The 18,290-nt window shown below is 57.5% G+C and overlaps 1 long non-coding RNA gene across 1 annotated transcript in view; it reads left to right on the forward strand.

Annotated features, from left to right (window-relative positions):
- Nucleotides 1-15,821: 15,821 nt before the first annotated feature.
- Nucleotides 15,822-18,290, forward strand: part of LOC137312156 (uncharacterized) — a 182,746-nt gene continuing 180,277 nt past the window's right edge. The window contains exons 1-2 of the long non-coding RNA XR_010960645.1: nt 15,822-15,865; nt 16,300-18,131. This is a non-coding gene — a long non-coding RNA (uncharacterized lncRNA). The remainder of the gene's footprint in view (nt 15,866-16,299; nt 18,132-18,290) is intronic.

Below are 18,290 nucleotides of genomic sequence, written 5' to 3' on the forward strand. Positions count from 1 at the left end.
CCCCCTCTCCCTTCACCTCCCCCTGACCCGACCTCCCTCTCCCTTCACCTCCCCCTGACCCGACCTCCCTCTCCCTTCACCTCCCCCTGACCCAACCTCCCTCTCCCTTCACCTCCCCCTGACCCGACCTCCTCTCCCTTCACCTCTCCCTGACCCGACCTCCCTCTCCCTTCACCTCCCCCTGACCCGACCCCCTCTCCCTTCACCTCCCCCTGACCCGACCTCCCTCTCCCTTCACCTCCTCCTGACCCGACCTCCCTCTCCTTCACCTCCCCCTGACCCACCTCCCTCTCCCTTCACCTCCCCCTGACCCGACCTCCCTCTCCCTTCACCTCCCCCTGACCCGACCTCCCTCTCCCTTCACCTCCCCCTGACCCGACCTCCCTCTCCCTTCACCTCCCCCTGACCCGACCTCCCTCTCCCTTCACCTCCCCCTGACCCGACCTCCCTCTCCCTTCACCTCCCCCTGACCCGACCCCCCTCTCCCTTCACCTCCCCCTGACCCGACCTCCCTCTCCCTTCACCTCCCCCTGACCCGACCTCCCTCTCCCTTCACCTCCCCCTGACCCGACCTCCCTCTCCCTTCACCTCCCCCTGACCCGACCTCCCTCTCCCTTCACCTCCCCCTGACCCGACCCCCTCTCCCTTCACCTCCCCCTGACCCGACCTCCCTCTCCCTTCACCTCCCCCTGACCCGACCTCCCTCTCCCTTCACCTCCCCCTGACCCGACCTCCCTCTCCCTTCACCTCCTCCCTGACCCGACCTCCCTCTCCCTTCACCTCCTCCTGACCCGACCTCCCTCTCCCTTCACCTCCCCCTGACCCGACCTCCCTCTCCCTTCACCTCCCCCTGACCCGACCCCTCTCCCTTCACCTCCCCCTGACCCGACCTCCCTCTCCCTTCACCTCCCCCCTGACCCGACCTCCCTCTCCCTTCACCTCCCCCTGACCCGACCTCCCTCTCCCTTCACCTCCCCCTGACCCGACCTCCCTCTCCCTTCACCTCCTCCTGACCCGACCTCCCTCTCCCTTCACCTCCTCCTGACCCGACCTCCCTCTCCCTTCACCTCCCCCTGACCTGACCCCCCTCTCCCTTCACCTCCCCCTGACCCTACCCCCCTCTCCCTTCACCGCCCCCAGACCCGACCTCCCTCTCCCTTCACCTCCCCCTGACCCGACCTCCCTCTCCCTTCACCTCCCCCTGACCCGACCTCCCTCTCCCTTCACCTCCCCATGACCCGACCCCCCTCTCCCTTCACCTCCCCCTGACCCGTCCCCCTCTCCCTTCACCTCTCCCTGACCCGACCTCCCTCTCCCTTCACCTCCCCCTGACCCGACCTCCCTCTCCCTTCACCTCCCCCTGACCCGACCTCCCTCTCCCTTCACCTCCTCCTGACCCGACCTCCCTCTCCCTTCACCTCCTCCTGACCCGACCTCCCTCTCCCTTCACCTCTCCCTGACCCGACCTCCCTCTCCCTTCACCTCCCCCTGACCCGACCCCCCTCTCCCTTCACCTCCCCTTGACCCGACCCCCTCTCCCTTCACCTCCCCCAGACCCGACCCCCTCTCCCTTCACCTCCCCCTGACCCGACCCCCCTCTCCCTTCACCTCCCCCTGACCCGACCTCCCTCTCCCTTCACCACCCCCTGACCCGACCTCCCTCTCCCTTCACCTCCCCCTGACCCGACCTCCCTCTCCCTTCACCTCTCCCTGACCCGACCTCCCTCTCCCTTCACCTCCCCCTGACCCGACCTCCCTCTCCCTTCACCTCCCCCTGACCCGACCTCCCTCTCCCTTCACCTCCCCCTGACCCGACCTCCCTCTCCCTTCACCACCCCCTGACCCGACCTCCCTCTCCCTTCACCACCCCCTGACCCGACCTCCCTCTCCCTTCACCTCCCCCTGACCCGACCTCCCTCTCCCTTCACCTCCCCCTGACCCGACCTCCCTCACCCTTCACCTCTCCCTGACCCGACCTCCCTCACCCTTCACCTCTCCCTGACCCGACCCCCTCTCCCTTCACCACCCCCTGACCCGACCTCCCTCTCCCTTCACCTCCCCCTGACCTGACCTCCCTCTCCCTTCACCTCCCCCTGACCCGACCTCCCTCTCCCTTCACCGCCCCCTGACCCGACCTCCCTCTCCCTTCACCTCCCCCTGACCCGACCTCCCTCTCCCTTCACCTCCTCCTGACCCGACCTCCCTCTCCCTTCACCTCCCCCTGACCCGACCTCCCTCTCCCTTCACCTCTCCCTGACCCGACCCCCCTCTCCCTTCACCTCCCCCTGACCCGACCTCCCTCTCCCTTCACCTCCCCCTGACCCGACCTCCCTCTCCCTTCACCTCCCCCTGACCCGACCCCCCTCTCCCTTCACCTCCCCCTGACCCGACCTCCCTCTCCCTTCACCTCCCCCTGACCCGACCTCCCTCTCCCTTCACCTCTCCCTGACCCGACCCCCTCTCCCTTCACCTCCCCCTGACCCGACCTCCATCTCCCTTCACCTCCCCCTGACCCGACCCCCCTCTCCCTTCACCTCCCCCTGACCCGACCCCCCTCTCCCTTCACCTCCCCCTGACCCGACCTCCCTCTCCCTTCACCTCCCCCCGACCCGACCTCCCTCTCCCTTCACCTCCCCCCGACCCGACCTCCCTCTCCCTTCACCTCCCCCTGACCCGACCTCCCTCTCCCTTCACCTCCCCCTGACCCGACCTCCCTCTCCCTTCACCTCCCCCTGACCCGACCTCCTCTCCCTTCACCTCCCCCTGACCCGACCTCCCTCTCCCTTCACCTCTCCCTGACCCGACCTCCCTCTCCCTTCACCTCCCCCTGACCCGACCCCCCTCTCCCTTCACCTCCCCCTGACCCGACCTCCCTCTCCCTTCACCTCCCCCTGACCCGACCTCCCTCTCCCTTCACCTCCCCCTGACCCGACCCCCCTCTCCCTTCACCTCCCCCTGACCCGACCTCCCTCTCCCTTCACCTCCCCCTGACCCGACCTCCCTCTCCCTTCACCTCCTCCTGACCCGACCTCCCTCTCCCTTCACCTCCCCCTGACCCGACCTCCCTCTCCCTTCACCTCCCCCTCACCCGACCTCCCTCTCCCTTCACCTCCCCCTGACCCGACCTCCCTCTCCCTTCACCTCCCCCTGACCCGACCTCCCTCTCCCTTCACCTCCCCCTCACCCGACCTCCCTCTCCCTTCACCTCCTCCTGACCCGACCTCCCTCTCCCTTCACCTCCCCCTCACCCGACCTCCCTCTCCCTTCACCTCCCCCTGACCCGACCTCCCTCTCCCTTCACCTCCCCCTGACCCGACCTCCCTCTCCCTTCACCTCCCCCTCACCCGACCTCCCTCTCCCTTCACCTCCCCCTGACCCGACCTCCCTCTCCCTTCACCTCCCCCTGACCCGACCTCCCTCTCCCTTCACCTCCCCCTGACCCGACCACCCTCTCCCTTCACCTCTCCCTGACCCGACCTCCCTCTCCCTTCACCTCCCCCTGACCCGACCTCCCTCTCCCTTCACCTCTCCCTGACCCGACCTCCCTCTCCCTTCACCTCTCCCTGACCCGACCTCCCTCTCCCTTCACCTCTCCCTGACCCGACCTCCCTCACCCTTCACCTCCCCCTGACCCGACCTCCCTCTCCCTTCACCTCCCCCTGACCCGACCTCCCTCTCCCTTCACCTCCTCCTGACCCGACCTCCCTCTCCCTTCACCTCCCCCTGACCCGACCTCCCTCTCCCTTCACCTCCCCCTGACCCGACCTCCCTCTCCCTTCACCTCCCCCTGACCCGACCTCCTTCTCCCTTCACCTCCCCCTGACCCGACCTCCCTCTCCCTTCACCGCCCCCTGACCCGACCTCCTTCTACCTTCACCTCCCCCTGACCCGACCCCCCTCTCCCTTCACCTCCCCCTGACCCGACCTCCCTCTCCCTTCACCTCCCCCTGACCCGACCTCCCTCTCCATTCACCTCCCCCTGACCCGACCCCCCTCTCCCTTCACCTCCCCCTGACCCGACCTCCCTCTCCCTTCACCTCCCCCTGACCCGACCTCCCTCTCCCTTCACCTCCCCCTGACCCGACCCCCTCTCCCTTCACCTCTCCCTGACCCGACCTCCCTCTCCCTTCACCTCCTCCTGACCCGACCTCCCTCACCCTTCACCTCTCCCTGACCCGACCTCCCTCACCCTTCACCTCCCCCTGACCCGACCTCCCTCTCCCTTCACCTCCCCCTGACCCGACCTCCCTCTCCCTTCACCTCCCCCTGACCCGACCTCCCTCACCCTTCACCTCTCCCTGACCCGACCTCCCTCTCCCTTCACCTCCCCCTGACCCGACCTCCCTCTCCCTTCACCTCCCCCTGACCCGACCTCCCTCTCCCTTCACCTCTCCCTGACCCGACCTCCCTCTCCCTTCACCTCCCCCTGACCCGACCTCCTTCTCCCTTCACCTCCCCCTGACCCGACCCCCCTCTCCCTTCACCTCTCCCTGACCCGACCTCCCTCTCCCTTCACCGCCCCCTGACCCGACCTCCCTCTCCCTTCACCTCCCCTTGACCCGACCTCCCTCTCCCTTCACCTCCCCCTGACCCGACCACCCTCTCCCTTCACCTCCCCCTGACCCGACCCCCTCTCCCTTCACCTCCCCCTGACCCGACCTCCCTCTCCCTTCACCGCCCCCTGACCCGACCTCCCTCTCCCTTCACCTCCCCTTGACCCGACCTCCCTCTCCCTTCACCTCCCCCTGACCCGACCACCCTCTCCCTTCACCTCCCCCTGACCCGACCACCCTCTCCCTTCACCTCCCACTGACCCGACCTCCCTCTCCCTTCACCTCCCCCTGACCCGACCTCCTCTCCCTTCACCTCCCCCTGACCCGACCTCCCTCTCCCTTCACCTCCCCCTGACCCGACCTCCCTCTCCCTTCACCTCTCCCTGACCCGACCTCCCTCTCCCTTCACCTCCCCCTGACCCGACCTCCCTCTCCCTTCACCTCCCCTTGACCCGACCTCCCTCTCCCTTCACCTCTCCCTGACCCGACCTCCCTCTCCCTTCACCTCCCCCTGACCCGACCTCCCTCTCCCTTCACCTCTCCCTGACCCGACCTCCCTCTCCCTTCACCTCCCCCTGACCCGACCCCCCTCTCCCTTCACCTCTCCCTGACCCGACCTCCCTCTCCCTTCACCTCCCCCTGACCCGACCTCCCTCTCCCTTCACCTCCCCCTGACCCGACCTCCCTCTCCCTTCACCTCCCCTTGACCCGACCTCCCTCTCCCTTCACCTCCCCCTGACCCGACCCCCCTCTCCCTTCACCTCCCCCTGACCCGACCTCCCTCACCCTTCATCTCTCCCTGACCCGACCTCCCTCTCCCTTCATCTCTCCCCTTGACCCGACCTCCCTCACCCTTCACCTCCCCCTGACCCGACCCCCTCTCCCTTCACCTCCCCCTGACCCGACCTCCCTCTCCCTTCACCTCCCCCTGACCCGACCTCCCTCTCCCTTCACCTCCCCCTGACCCGACCTCCCTCTCCCTTCACCTCCCCCTGACCCGACCTCCCTCTCCCTTCACCTCCCCCTGACCCGACCCCCTCTCCCTTCACCTCCCCCTGACCCGACCTCCCTCTCCCTTCACCTCCCCCTGACCCGACCTCCTTCTCCCTTCACCTCCCCCTGACCCGACCTCCCTCACCCTTCACCTCCCCCTGACCCGACCCCCTCTCCCTTCACCTCCCCCTGACCCGACCTCCCTCACCCTTCACCTCCCCCTGACCCGACCCCCTCTCCCTTCACCTCCCCCTGACCCGACCTCCCTCTCCCTTCACCTCCCCCTGACCCGACCTCCCTCTCCCTTCACCTCCCCCTGACCCGACCTCCTTCTCCCTTCACCTCCCCCTGACCCGTCCTCCTTCTCCCTTCACCTCCCCCTGACCCGACCTCCCTCTCCCTTCACCTCCCCCTGACCCGTCCTCCTTCTCCCTTCACCTCCCCCTGACCCGACCTCCTTCTCCCTTCACCTCCCCCTGACCCGTCCTCCTTCTCCCTTCACCTCCTCCTGACCCGACCCCCTCTCCCTTCACCTCCCCCTGACCCGACCTCCCTCTCCCTTCACCTCCCCCTGACCCGACCTCCTTCTCCCTTCACCTCCCCCTGACCCGACCTCCCTCTCCCTTCACCTCCCCCTGACCCGACCTCCCTCTCCCTTCACCTCCCCCTGACCCGACCCCCCTCTCCCTTCACCTCCCCCTGACCCGACCTCCCTCTCCCTTCACCTCCCCCTGACCCGACCTCCCTCTCCCTTCACCTCTCCCTGACCCGACCTCCCTCTCCCTTCACCTCCCCCTGACCCGACCCCCCTCTCCCTTCACCTCCCCCTGACCCGACCCCCCTCTCCCTTCACCTCCTCCTGACACGACCTCCCTCTCCCTTCACCTCCCCCTGACCCGACCTCCCTCTCCCTTCACCTCCCCCTGACCCGACCTCCCTCTCCCTTCACCTCCCCCTGACCCGACCTCCCTCTCCCTTCACCTCCCCCTGACCCGACCTCCCTCTCCCTTCACCTCCCCCTGACCCGACCTCCCTCTCCCTTCACCTCCCCCTGACCCGACCTCCCTCTCCCTTCACCTCCCCCTGACCCGACCTCCCTCTCCCTTCACCTCCCCCTGACCCGACCTCCCTCTCCCTTCACCTCCCCTTGACCCGACCTCCCTCTCCCTTCACCTCCCCCTGACCCGACCCCCCTCTCCCTTCACCTCCCCCTGACCCGACCTCCCTCTCCCTTCACCTCCCCCTGACCCGACCTCCCTCTCCCTTCACCTCCCCCTGACCCGACCTCCCTCTCCCTTCACCTCCCCCTGACCCGACCTCCCTCTCCCTTCACCTCCCCCTGACCCGACCTCCCTCTCCCTTCACCTCCCCCTGACCCGACCTCCCTCTCCCTTCACCTCCCCCTGACCCGACCCCCTCTCCCTTCACCTCCCCCTGACCCGACCTCCTTCTCCCTTCACCTCCCCCTGACCCGACCTCCCTCTCCCTTCACCTCCCCCTGACCCGACCCCCTCTCCCTTCACCTCCCCCTGACCCGACCTCCCTCTCCCTTCACCTCCCCCTGACCCGACCTCCCTCTCCCTTCACCTCCCCCTGACCCGACCCCCCTCTCCCTTCACCTCCCCCTGACCCGACCTCCCTCTCCCTTCACCTCCCCCTGACCCGACCTCCTTCTCCCTTCACCTCCCCCTGACCCGACCTCCCTCTCCCTTCACCTCCCCCTGACCCGACCCCCCTCTCCCTTCACCTCCCCCTGACCCGACCCCCTCTCCCTTCACCTCCCCCTGACCCGACCCCCTCTCCCTTCACCTCCCCCTGACCCGACCACCCTCTCCCTTCACCTCCCCCTGACCCGACCTCCCTCTCCCTTCACCTCCCCCTGACCCGACCTCCCTCTCCCTTCACCTCCCCCTGACCCGACCTCCCTCACCCTTCACCTCCCCCTGACCCGTCCTCCCTCTCCCTTCACCTCCCCCTGACCCGACCTCCCTCTCCCTTCACCTCCCCCTGACCCGACCTCCCTCTCCCTTCACCTCCCCCTGACCCGACCCCCTCTCCCTTCACCTCCCCCTGACCCGACCTCCTTCTACCTTCACCTCCCCCTGACCCGACCCCCCTCTCCCTTCACCTCTCCCTGACCCGACCTCCCTCTCCCTTCACCGCCCCCTGACCCGACCTCCCTCTCCCTTCACCTCCCCCTGACCCGACCTCCCTCTCCCTTCACCTCCCCCTGACCCGACCTCCCTCTCCCTTCACCTCCCCCTGACCCGACCTCCCTCTCCCTTCACCTCCCCCTGACCCGACCCCCTCTCCCTTCACCTCCTCCTGACCCGACCTCCCTCTCCCTTCACCTCTCCCTGACCCGACCCCCTCTCCCTTCACCTCCCCCTGACCCGACCTCCCTCTCCCTTCACCTCCCCCTGACCCGACCCCCTCTCCCTTCACCTCCCCCTGACCCGACCCACTTTCCCTTCACCTCCCCGTGACCCGACCCCCCTCTCCCTTCACCTCCCCCTGACCCGACCTCCCTCTCCCTTCACCTCTCCCTGACCCGACCTCCCTCTCCCTTCACCTCCCCCTGACCCGACCTCCTTCTCCCTTCACCTCCCCCTGACCCGACCTCCCTCTCCCTTCACCTCCCCCTGACCCGACCTCCCTCTCCCTTCACCTCCCCCTGACCCGACCTCCCTCTCCCTTCACCGCCCCCTGACCCGACCCCCCTCTCCCTTCACCTCCCCCTGACCCGACCTCCCTCTCCCTTCACCGCCCCCTGACCCGACCTCCCTCTCCCTTCACCTCCCCCTGACCCGACCCCCCTCTCCCTTCACCTCCCCCTGACCCGACCTCCTTCTCCCTTCACCTCCCCCTGACCCGACCCCCTCTCCCTTCACCTCCCCCTGACCCGACCCACTTTCCCTTCACCTCCCCCTGACCCGACCTCCCTCTCCCTTCACCTCCCCCTGACCCGACCCCCCTCTCCCTTCACCGCCCCCTGACCCGACCTCCCTCTCCCTTCACCTCCCTCTGACCCGACCTCCCTCTCCCTTCACCTCCCCCAGACCCGACCCCCCTCTCCCTTCACCTCCCCCCTGACCCCTGACCTGCGCTCCCTTGTCCCAGGTTGGCGGCCGGTTCCCCCGGTAACCCTGGGCCTGTCCTCGGGACGATGACCAGCAGCTGCCGCCCGGCAGAACACCCTCGGTGTCAGGCGATCCTCCTTGGGCCCTCAGGCCGTGCTCCTCTGTGTTTACAGGCCGTGGTTCTTGACCCTTCCGCCAATGGGAACAGTTTCTCTCTATCTACTCTGTCCAGACCCTTCATGATTTTGAACACCTCGATCAAATCTCCTCTCAACCTTCTCTGTTCCAAGGAGAACAACCCCAGCTTCTCCAGTCCATCCACGTAACTAAAGTCCCTCATCCCTGGAATCATTCCAGTAAATCTTTTCTGCACCCTCTCTAAGGTCTTCACATCTTTCCTAAAGTGCGGTCCCAGAACTGGACACAATACTCCAGTTGTGGCCGAACCAGTGTTTTATGAAGGTTCATCATAACTTCCATACTTTTGTACTCTATGCCTCTATTTATAAAGCCCAGGATCCCGTATGCTTTTTGAACCACTTTCTCAACCTGCCCTGCCACCTTCAATGATTTGTGTCCATATACCCCCAGATCTCTCTGTTCCTGTACCCCTTTTAGAATTGTGCCCTCTAGTTTATATTGCCTCTCCTTGTTCTTCCCACCAAAATGCATCACTTTGCATTTTTCTGCGTTGAATTTCATCTGCCACGTGTCCGCCCATTCCACCAGCCTGTCCATATCGTCTTTAAGTCTATCACTATCCTCCTCACTGTTCACACTTCCAAGTTTTGTGTCTTCTGCAAATTTTGAAATGGTGCCCTGTACATCCAAGTCCAAGTCATTAATATATATCAAGAAAAGCAGTGGTCCCAGCACTGACCCCTGGGGAACATCACTGTACACCTCCCTCCAGTCCGAAACGAGAATTGTCTGTTCTGAATTTCTATCCTGTATTTACAGTGAGGACTTTTGTAAACTCCTTTTACAGGGGATTAGAAGGGGAGGATTTGCAGACGGGAAACTCAAACCAAACATCACGTCAAGATCTGACAGTCCCTCGATTCATCAGGACCTGAATATCATCGGCCTTTGAATGTGGAAGGAGAAATCCCCAATCACAGCAGGGAGAAACTGTACACGTGTTCTGTGTGTGAACATCCCTTCAGCCAATCATCTGGCCCGTGAGACACAAACCCAGACGTGCCGGGAATCAACAGTGTAAACGTGGGGACTGTGGGAAGGGGTTCAGTTTTCCCACCCGATGAAACTCCAGCATGTTCACATTGAGGACACTTCCTTTAAATACTCTGACTGTGAGAAAAGCAGTAATGGTTGGAAGGATCTGATGCCCAGTCAGCACATTCATACTGGAAAGAGGCTGTTTCAATGTTCTGTACGTGGGAAGAGATTGATCAGTGACTGTAGGGGTTGGATTTGCTCTCACTGCTGCTGTTACTGCTGCCAGGACTGAACCATGGCAGAGGTCCCGTGCTCTTGGGTTTCTGTATTATTAGTTCATTAATTTCATTGATCGACCCCCTTTTTTAATAAGCCCCTCCGGAGACACCGGGTTGCCCCATCAACCCAAAATAAAGGAAATCTAACAAAAGTGAGTTTAGAAAAAGAAAAGGTTTCTAAATATAGCGGGCAATAAATGCCGCGACGCCCACATCCCATGAAAGATTTTTTTTAAATGGAAAGGCAGCTGAGACCCATCACCTGCAATTCCTGCACCCATGTGGGAACTTCAGGACGCTTTATGGGGCCACATGTGCAGGAAATGCCTCCAGTTGCTCGAGCTCAGAATTTTCCAGAATTCACTCGATTCTGGAAAGGTCCCAGCGGATTGGAAAACCGCAAATGCAACACCCCTATTCAAGAAGTGAGTGAGACAGAGAGCAGGTAACTATAGACCAGTTAGCCTAACATCTGTCATTGGGGAAAATGCTCGAATCCATTATTAAGGAAGTAGTAGCAGGACATTTGGAGACTCATAATACAATCAAGGAGAGTCAACATGGTTTTATGAAAGGGAAATCGTGTCTGACAAATTTATTAGAGTTCTTTGAGGATGTAACGAGCAGGGTGGATAAAGGGGAACCAATGGATGCAGTATATTTGGATTTCCAAAAGGCATTCGATAAGGTGCCACATAAAAGGTTACTGCACAAGATAAGAGCTCATGGTGTTGGGGGTAATATACTGGCATGGATAGAGGATTGGCTAATTAACAGAAAACAAAGAGTCGGGACAAAAGGGTCATTTTCAAAATGACAATCTGTAACCAGTGGGGTGCCGCAGGGATCAGTGCTGAGGCCTCAACTATTTACAATATATATCAATGACTTGGATGAAGGAACAGAGTGTCTTGTGGCCAAATTTGCTGATGATACAAAGATAGGTGGAAAAGCAAGTTGCGATGAGGACACAAAGTGTCTGCAAACGGATATTGACGGGTTAAGCGAATGGGCAAAAATTTGGCAGATGGAATATAATGTGGGAAAATGTGAAGTCGTCCACTTTGGGAGGAAAAATAAAAAAGCAAAATATTATTTCAATGGAGAAATACTACAGAATGCTGCAGTACAGAGGGATCTGGGTGTCCTCGTACATGAAACACAAAAAGTCAACATACAGGTGCAGCATGCAAACAGAATATTGGCCTTTATTTCGAGGGGGTTGGAGTATAAAAGCAGGGAACTCATGCTGCAACTGTACAGTGTGCTGGTGAGACCACACCTGGAGGACTGCGGACAGTTCTGGTGCCCTTATTTAAGGAAGGACATACTTGCATTGGAGGCAGTTCAGAGAAGGTTCACTGGGTTGATCCTGGGTATGGAAGGGTTAGCTTATGAGGAAAGACTGAACAGGTTGGGTCTATACTCATTGGAGTTTAGAAAAATGAGAGGAGATCTTATTGAAACATACAAGATTCTGAGGGGACTCGATAGGGTCGATGCTGAGAGGATGTTACCCCTCAGGGGGAATCTTAAACGAGGGGGCATAGTCTCAGAATAAGGGGTCGCCCGTTTAAGACAGAAATGAGGAGGAATTTCTTCTCCCAGAGGGTCATGATTCTTTGGAATTCTTTACCCCAAAAAGCTGTGGAGGCTGAGTCATTGAATACATTCAAGGCTGAGTTAGACAAATTGTTGATCAGCAAGGGAGTCAAAGGATACGGGGAAAGGGCAGGAAAGTGGAGTTGAGGTAAAAATCAGATCAGCCATGATCTCATTGAATGGTGGAGCAGGCTCGAGGGGCCGAATGGCCTACTCCTGCTCCCATCTCTTATGGTCTTATGGTCTCAAGCTGAGGGTTTCTGAGCTCGAGGGGCGGCCGGAGTCACTGCAGAGCATAAGGGAGGCTGAAGGTTTCCTGGACCGTCCGTTCCAGGAGTGGGTCACCCCGCAGCTACAGAGAGTTCAAGGTAGGAAATGGGTGGCCATCGGAAGGGGCAGGAAGGGGCAGGCAGTGCAGGAATCTTCTGGGTGTGTGGCTCCCTCAAACAATGACACCTCGAGGGAGTGCAGTCCTGAGCATGGCATCATGGGGCAAAGGAGTGCACAGTGAAGTGTAGAAATGCAGCAGTCATAGGGGATTCGATAGTCAGGGGGACAGACAGACAGTTCTGTGACCCTCAATGTGAGTCCCTCATGGTGTGTTGCCTCCCTGGTGCCAGGGTAAAGGACATTACGGAGAGGGTGCAGAACATTCTGCGGGGGGAGGGGAACAGCCAGAAGTCGTGGTCCATGTGGATCCCAACGACATAGGAAAGGAAAGGGATGAGTTTCAGGAACTAGGGAGCAAGTTAAAAAGCAGGACCTCAAAGGTAGTAATCTCTGGATTACTCCCGGTGCCACGCGCTAGTGAGTATAGGACTAGGGAGATAAGGCAGGTTAATGCGTGGCTAGAGACATGGTGCAAGAGGGAGGACTTCAGATTCCCGGGGCATTGGGACCAGTTCTGGGGCAGGGGGGACCTGCTCAAGACGGACAGGTTGCACCTCAACAGAGCTGGGACCAATGTCCTCACGGGGAGGTTCACTAGTGCTGTGGGGGCGGGGGGGAGGGTGAAACTAATTTGGCAGGGGGACGGGCACCAGGATGTAACTTTGGAAAGGAGAAACAAGGGGCACAAAGGATTGGGAGAGACAGATAGCACTCGAGTAAGAAATTGTACAGTGTTAGGTGGGATCAGACTAAGAGGGAACATGAGAAGGTCTAAGATCAGTTTCGAGTGCCTGTGTGTAAACACATGAAGCCTGGTAAATAAGGTTGGTGAGCTGCAGGCGCAAATAGCCACATGGGAATATGATGTAGTGGCGATAACGGAGACTTGGCTGAAAAAAGGGCAGGATTGGCAACTAAATATTCCTGGATACAAGGTGTTTAGGAAAGGTAGGGAAGGGAAGAAAAGATGGGGGGTGCGGGGTGGCAGTATTGATTAAGGAGAATATTGCAGTGCCGGAGAGAGAGGATGTCCTGGAGCGGCCAAGGACAGAATCTATTTGGTTAGAGTTAAGAAACAATAGAGGTGCCGTTACACTACTGGGTGTATTCTATAGGCCACCAACTAGTGGGAAGGAGATCGAGGAGCAAATTTGCAGGGAAATTACAGAGAGATGCAAGAACTGTAGAGTAGTGATAATGGGGGACTTCAACTATCCTAATATAGACTGGGATTGTAATAGTGTAATGGGCAAAGAGGGGGAGGAATTTCTGAAATGTGTTCAGGAGAACTTTCTTGATCAGTATGTTTCTGGCCCAATGAGGAAGGAGGCATTGCTGGATCTAATTCTGGGGAATGAGGTGGGTCAAGAGGAGCAAGTGTGAGTGAGGGAACATTTAGGGAACAGTGATCATAATATCATAAGGTTTAGATTGGTTATGGAAAAGGACAAGGAACAATCTAGAGTAAAAATACTCAATTGGCGGAGGTTCAGTTTCAGTGGTTTGTGAACGGATCTGGCCCGGGTAAATTGGAATCAAAGATTGTCAGGCAAAACTGTAATCGAACAATGGGTGGCCTTTAAAGAGGAGATGGTTCAGGTACAGTCCCATGAGGGGGAAAGGTAGGGCAACTAAAGCCAGAGCTCACTGGATGACGAAAGAGATAGAGAGTAAGATGAAATGGAAAAAAGGGGCGTTTGACAGATGTCAGGTTGATAATACAAGTGAGAACCAGGCTGAATATAGAAAGTACAGAAGATAAGTGAGAAAGGAAATAAGCGGGGCAAAGAGAGAGTGTGAGAATAGACTGGCGGCTAACATAAAAGGGAATCCAAAAGTCTTCTATAGGCATCTAAATAGTAAACGGGTAGTAAGAGGAGGGGTGGGGCCGATTAGGGACCAAAAAGGAAATCTACTCATGGAGGCAGAGGGCACAGCCGAGTTACTAAATGAGTACTTTGCATCTGTCTTTACCAAGGAAGAAGATGCTGCCAAAGTCACAGTAAAAGAGGGGATAGTTGAGATCCTGGATCGGTTGAAAATTGATAAAGAGGAGGTACCAGAAAGGCTGGCTGTACTTAAAGTAGATCAGTCACTCAGTCCGGATGGGATGCATCCGAGGTTGCTGAGGGAAGTAAGGGTGGAAATTGCGGAGGTACTGGCCATAATCCTCCAATCATCTTCAGATATGGGGATGGTGCCAGAGGACTGGAGAATTGCAAATGTTACACCCTTGTTCAAAAATGGGTGTAAGGATAAACCTAGCAACTACAGGCCAGTCAGTTTAACCTCAGTGGTGGGGAAACTTTTAGAAACGATAATCCGGGAAAAAATTAATAGTCACTTGGACAAGTGTGGATTAATAAAGGAAAGCCAGCACGGATTTGTTAAAGGCAAATCGTGTTTAATTAACTTGATTGAGTTTTTTGATGAGGTACAGAGAGCGTCGATGAGGGCAATGCAGTTGATGTGGTGTATATGGACTTTCAAAAGGCGTTTGATAAAGTGCCACCTGATAGGCTTGACAGCAAAATTTGGAATGAAAGGGGCAGTGGCAACATGGATATGAAATTGACAGGAAACAGAGAGTAGTGGTGAACGTTTGTTTTTCGGATTGAAGGGAGGTTACAGTGGTGTTCCCCAGGGGTCAGTGCTGGGACCACTGTTTTTCTTGATATATATTAAAGACTTGGACTTGGGTGCACCGGGCACAATTTCAAAATTTGCAGATGACACAAAACTTGGAAGTGTAGTGAACAGTAAGGAGGATAATGATAGACTTCAAGAGGAGATAGACAGGCTGGTGGAATGGGCGGACACATGGCAGATGAAAGTTAACGCAGAAAAATATGAAGTGATACATTTTGGTAGGAAGAATGAGGAGAGGCAATATAAACTCGAGGGCACAATTCTAAAAGGGGGTACAGGAACAGAGAGATCTGGGGGTATATGTGCACAAATCATTGAAGGTGACATGGAAGGTTGAGAAAGTGGTTAAGGAAGCATACGGGATCCTGGGCTTTATAAATAGAGGCATAGAGTACAAAAGTATGGAGGTCATGATGAATCTTTATAAAACACTGGTTTGGCCACAACTGGAGTATTGTGTCCAGTTCTGGGCACCACACTTTAGGAAAGATGTGAAGGCCTTAGAGAGGGTGCAGAAGAGATTTACTGGAATGATTCCAGGGATGAGGGACTTCAGTTAGGTGGATAGACTGGAGAAGCTGGGGTTGTTCTCCTTGGAACAGAGGCGGTTGAGAGGAGATTTGATCGAGGTCTTCAAAATCATGAAGGGTCTGGACAGAGTAGATAGAGAGAAACTGTTCCCATTGGTGGAAGGGTCAAGAACCAGAGGACACAGATTTAAGGTGATTGGCAAAAGAACCCAAGGTGACATGAGGAAAATCTGGAATGCACTGCCCGAGGGGGTGGTGGAGGCAGATTCAATCATGGCCTTCAAAAGGGCCAAAGGATATGTACTTGAAGGAGGAAAAAATTGCAGGGCTGCGGGGAAAGGGCGAGGGAGTGGGACGAGCTGGATTGCTCTTGCAGGGAGCTGGCACAGACTCGATGGGCCGAATGACCTCCTTCCGTGCTGTAACCATTCTATGATTCCATCATTCGAGACGGAGCTTCAATGGCGGGGATTTTACCCAACATTCCCCGCGGAGGAGAATGCGCCCTATCTCGACTACCGGAGCCCAGCGCGCAGGCGCAGTGCTGAACTGAGCATGCGCAGTGCGAGTGCTGGGGACGGACGGAGGTGGCAGCAGCGCGGTGGGAGCGGGTCAGTGGCGGTGACGGGCGATCGGGGAGTAACGGGACCGGCGGGTGGGCGGGGGAGGCTTCATAAACACCTGGTGTCGGCCCCGAGCGCCGAATAAGGACCCACAGGTCCCGCTTTTACACCAGGCGGGGCGGGGCGGTGGGCGGGCGGGCGAGGCTTTCTCCCGGACGCAGGCCCCGGTTCGCGGCCGCCATCTTTGTAAAGGGGGGAAGGCCGCCGCCATCTTGGTATAGGAACGAGCGGGGTTCAGGGTCACCAGCGGAGAAAACCATTGGTTCGTGGGTCCCACGTGTGTATCCAGCGGGTCACTCATGTTCATCGGGGCTTGAAAGGCGCATGCGCAGCTACGTTTTGTGTCAGGAACCAGGAGGAATGAATGTTCTGAATTTCTATCCTGTATTTACAGTGATGACTTTTGTAAACTCCTTTTACAGGGGATTAGAAGGGGAGGATTTGCAGACGGGAAACTCAAACCAAACATCACCTCAAGATCTGACCGAGTCCCTCGATTCATCAGGACCTGAATATCATCGGCCTTTGAATGTGGAAGGAGAAATGTTTGTCTGTTGTGTCTGTGGGAAAAGATCAAACATCAGTGTGAGTGGAAAATCACCGAGACACACACACCCGAGTGAGAGTGTTCCAGTGCACTGAGTGTGGAAAGAGCTTTAACCAGTTACACAGCCTGAAAAAACATCGCACCATTCACAGCGGGGAGAAACCGTCCACGTGTTCTGTGTGTGGACGAGGCTTCAACTGATCGTCCAACCTGGAGAGACACAAGGACACCCGGACCACGGAGAAACCGTGGAAATGTGGGGACTGTGGGAAGGGGTTTGATTACCCGTCTGAGCTGGAAACTCATCGACGCAGTCACAACGGGGAGAGGCCGTTCACCTGCTCCGCGTGTGGGAAGGGATTCACTCAGGCATGTAACCTTCTGAGACATCACCTTGTTCACTCTGATAAGAGACCTTTTAAGTGTTCTGACTGTGAGAAGAGCTTTAAAAGTAAAAAGGATCTACTGACACACCAACGCACTCACACTGGGGAGAGGCCGTTTATCTGCTCCGTGTGTGGGAAGAGATTCATTTGTTCATCCCACCTCACAGAACACCAACGAGTTCACACTGACAAGAGACCTTTTCATTGTTCTGACTGTGAGAAGAGCTTTAAAAGCAGAAAGGATCTGCTGACACACCACCGTACTCACACCGGGGAGAGGCCGTTCACCTGCTGCGACTGTGGAAAGGGATTCACTCGTTCATCCACCCTGCTGACACACCAGCGAGTTCACACTGGGGAGAGGCCGTTCACCTGCTCCGTGTGTGGGAAGGGATTCACTCAGTCACAACACCTGCAGTCACACCAGCGAGTTCACAAGTGACTGCAGGGGTTGGATTCTGCTGTTAATCACATCCAGGACTGAACCATGTTCATTCTGACAGTTGGGGTTTGTTTCTGATGTAAATAACCCCTAGAACTGGACTGGAGTTTAATATTCTGGATACATGTTAAATTAATCAGCTTTGTTTTAAAGACATTGTTGTAGATTTTGGTCTTTCCCACCTGAGTGTTTAGCATCACCTGACTGGAGCTCAGAAAGGACAATCTGGGGGGAGGATCGTCCGATGGGAACAGAACTTCAGCCCGGACACAGTCCTTCAGGGCCACACTGAGAGGGGCAAACGGCACTTTGGGCTTTCTCCTCTCTCTTCACTGACAGCAGAGTCGCCGTGTGGGTTAATCTTGAGGCGTGTAAGAAATGTGTCCCAGCCGCTCTCTTCCATGGTCCAGAGCTCCAGGCACGGAACAGAAGGCTCCTTTACAACTGTGTTTAGATCAGGAAGAACAACGGGGAATGCTGGAAACATGCTGTCAAATCAGAGATTGGTGTAAAACTGGGATCTGTTCCTGACTGAAAGGGAAACGGCAGGTTTAAGTTTCCAGTCTAAAACTGACTGGGAATTATTCGACAAAGATTGAACCTGTTTGTGTTACAGTCCTGAGTCTACCATTTTACGCCAGGCGTTAACTCGTTTAAAATAAACCCGTTTAAAATAAATGGGTTAAAGTCTGCATTAAAATAGCAGAGGGAGGAGTTCACAGGAGCCTGTTAACGGCTGGTACAATTATCCACCAGTCATTTGATCTCCAGATAAAGAAGGAGCTGCAGTGTGTTTGAGCACAGAGTTTCGTAAAGACAGAGAGTGAACCTCTAACACAGTGAATTGCTGACAGAGTGAGGACTTCAAATGGGAATTTGGTGAGTGTGGGAATTAGGTGCAGAGGGGGACTGAGGTGCTGTGTGATTTACACTCAGGGACTATAAACTGATCTTATCAGCTGTTTAAAAGGCTAAGTAACTACTAATTATTTTTAAAAATCAAGCTAAATCCATTTACTAAATATAATCTAGATCTCT

This window comes from Heptranchias perlo, unplaced genomic scaffold, assembly GCF_035084215.1.
Source record: "Heptranchias perlo isolate sHepPer1 unplaced genomic scaffold, sHepPer1.hap1 HAP1_SCAFFOLD_398, whole genome shotgun sequence".
In the NCBI taxonomy this organism is placed as follows: Eukaryota; Metazoa; Chordata; class Chondrichthyes; order Hexanchiformes; family Hexanchidae; genus Heptranchias; species Heptranchias perlo.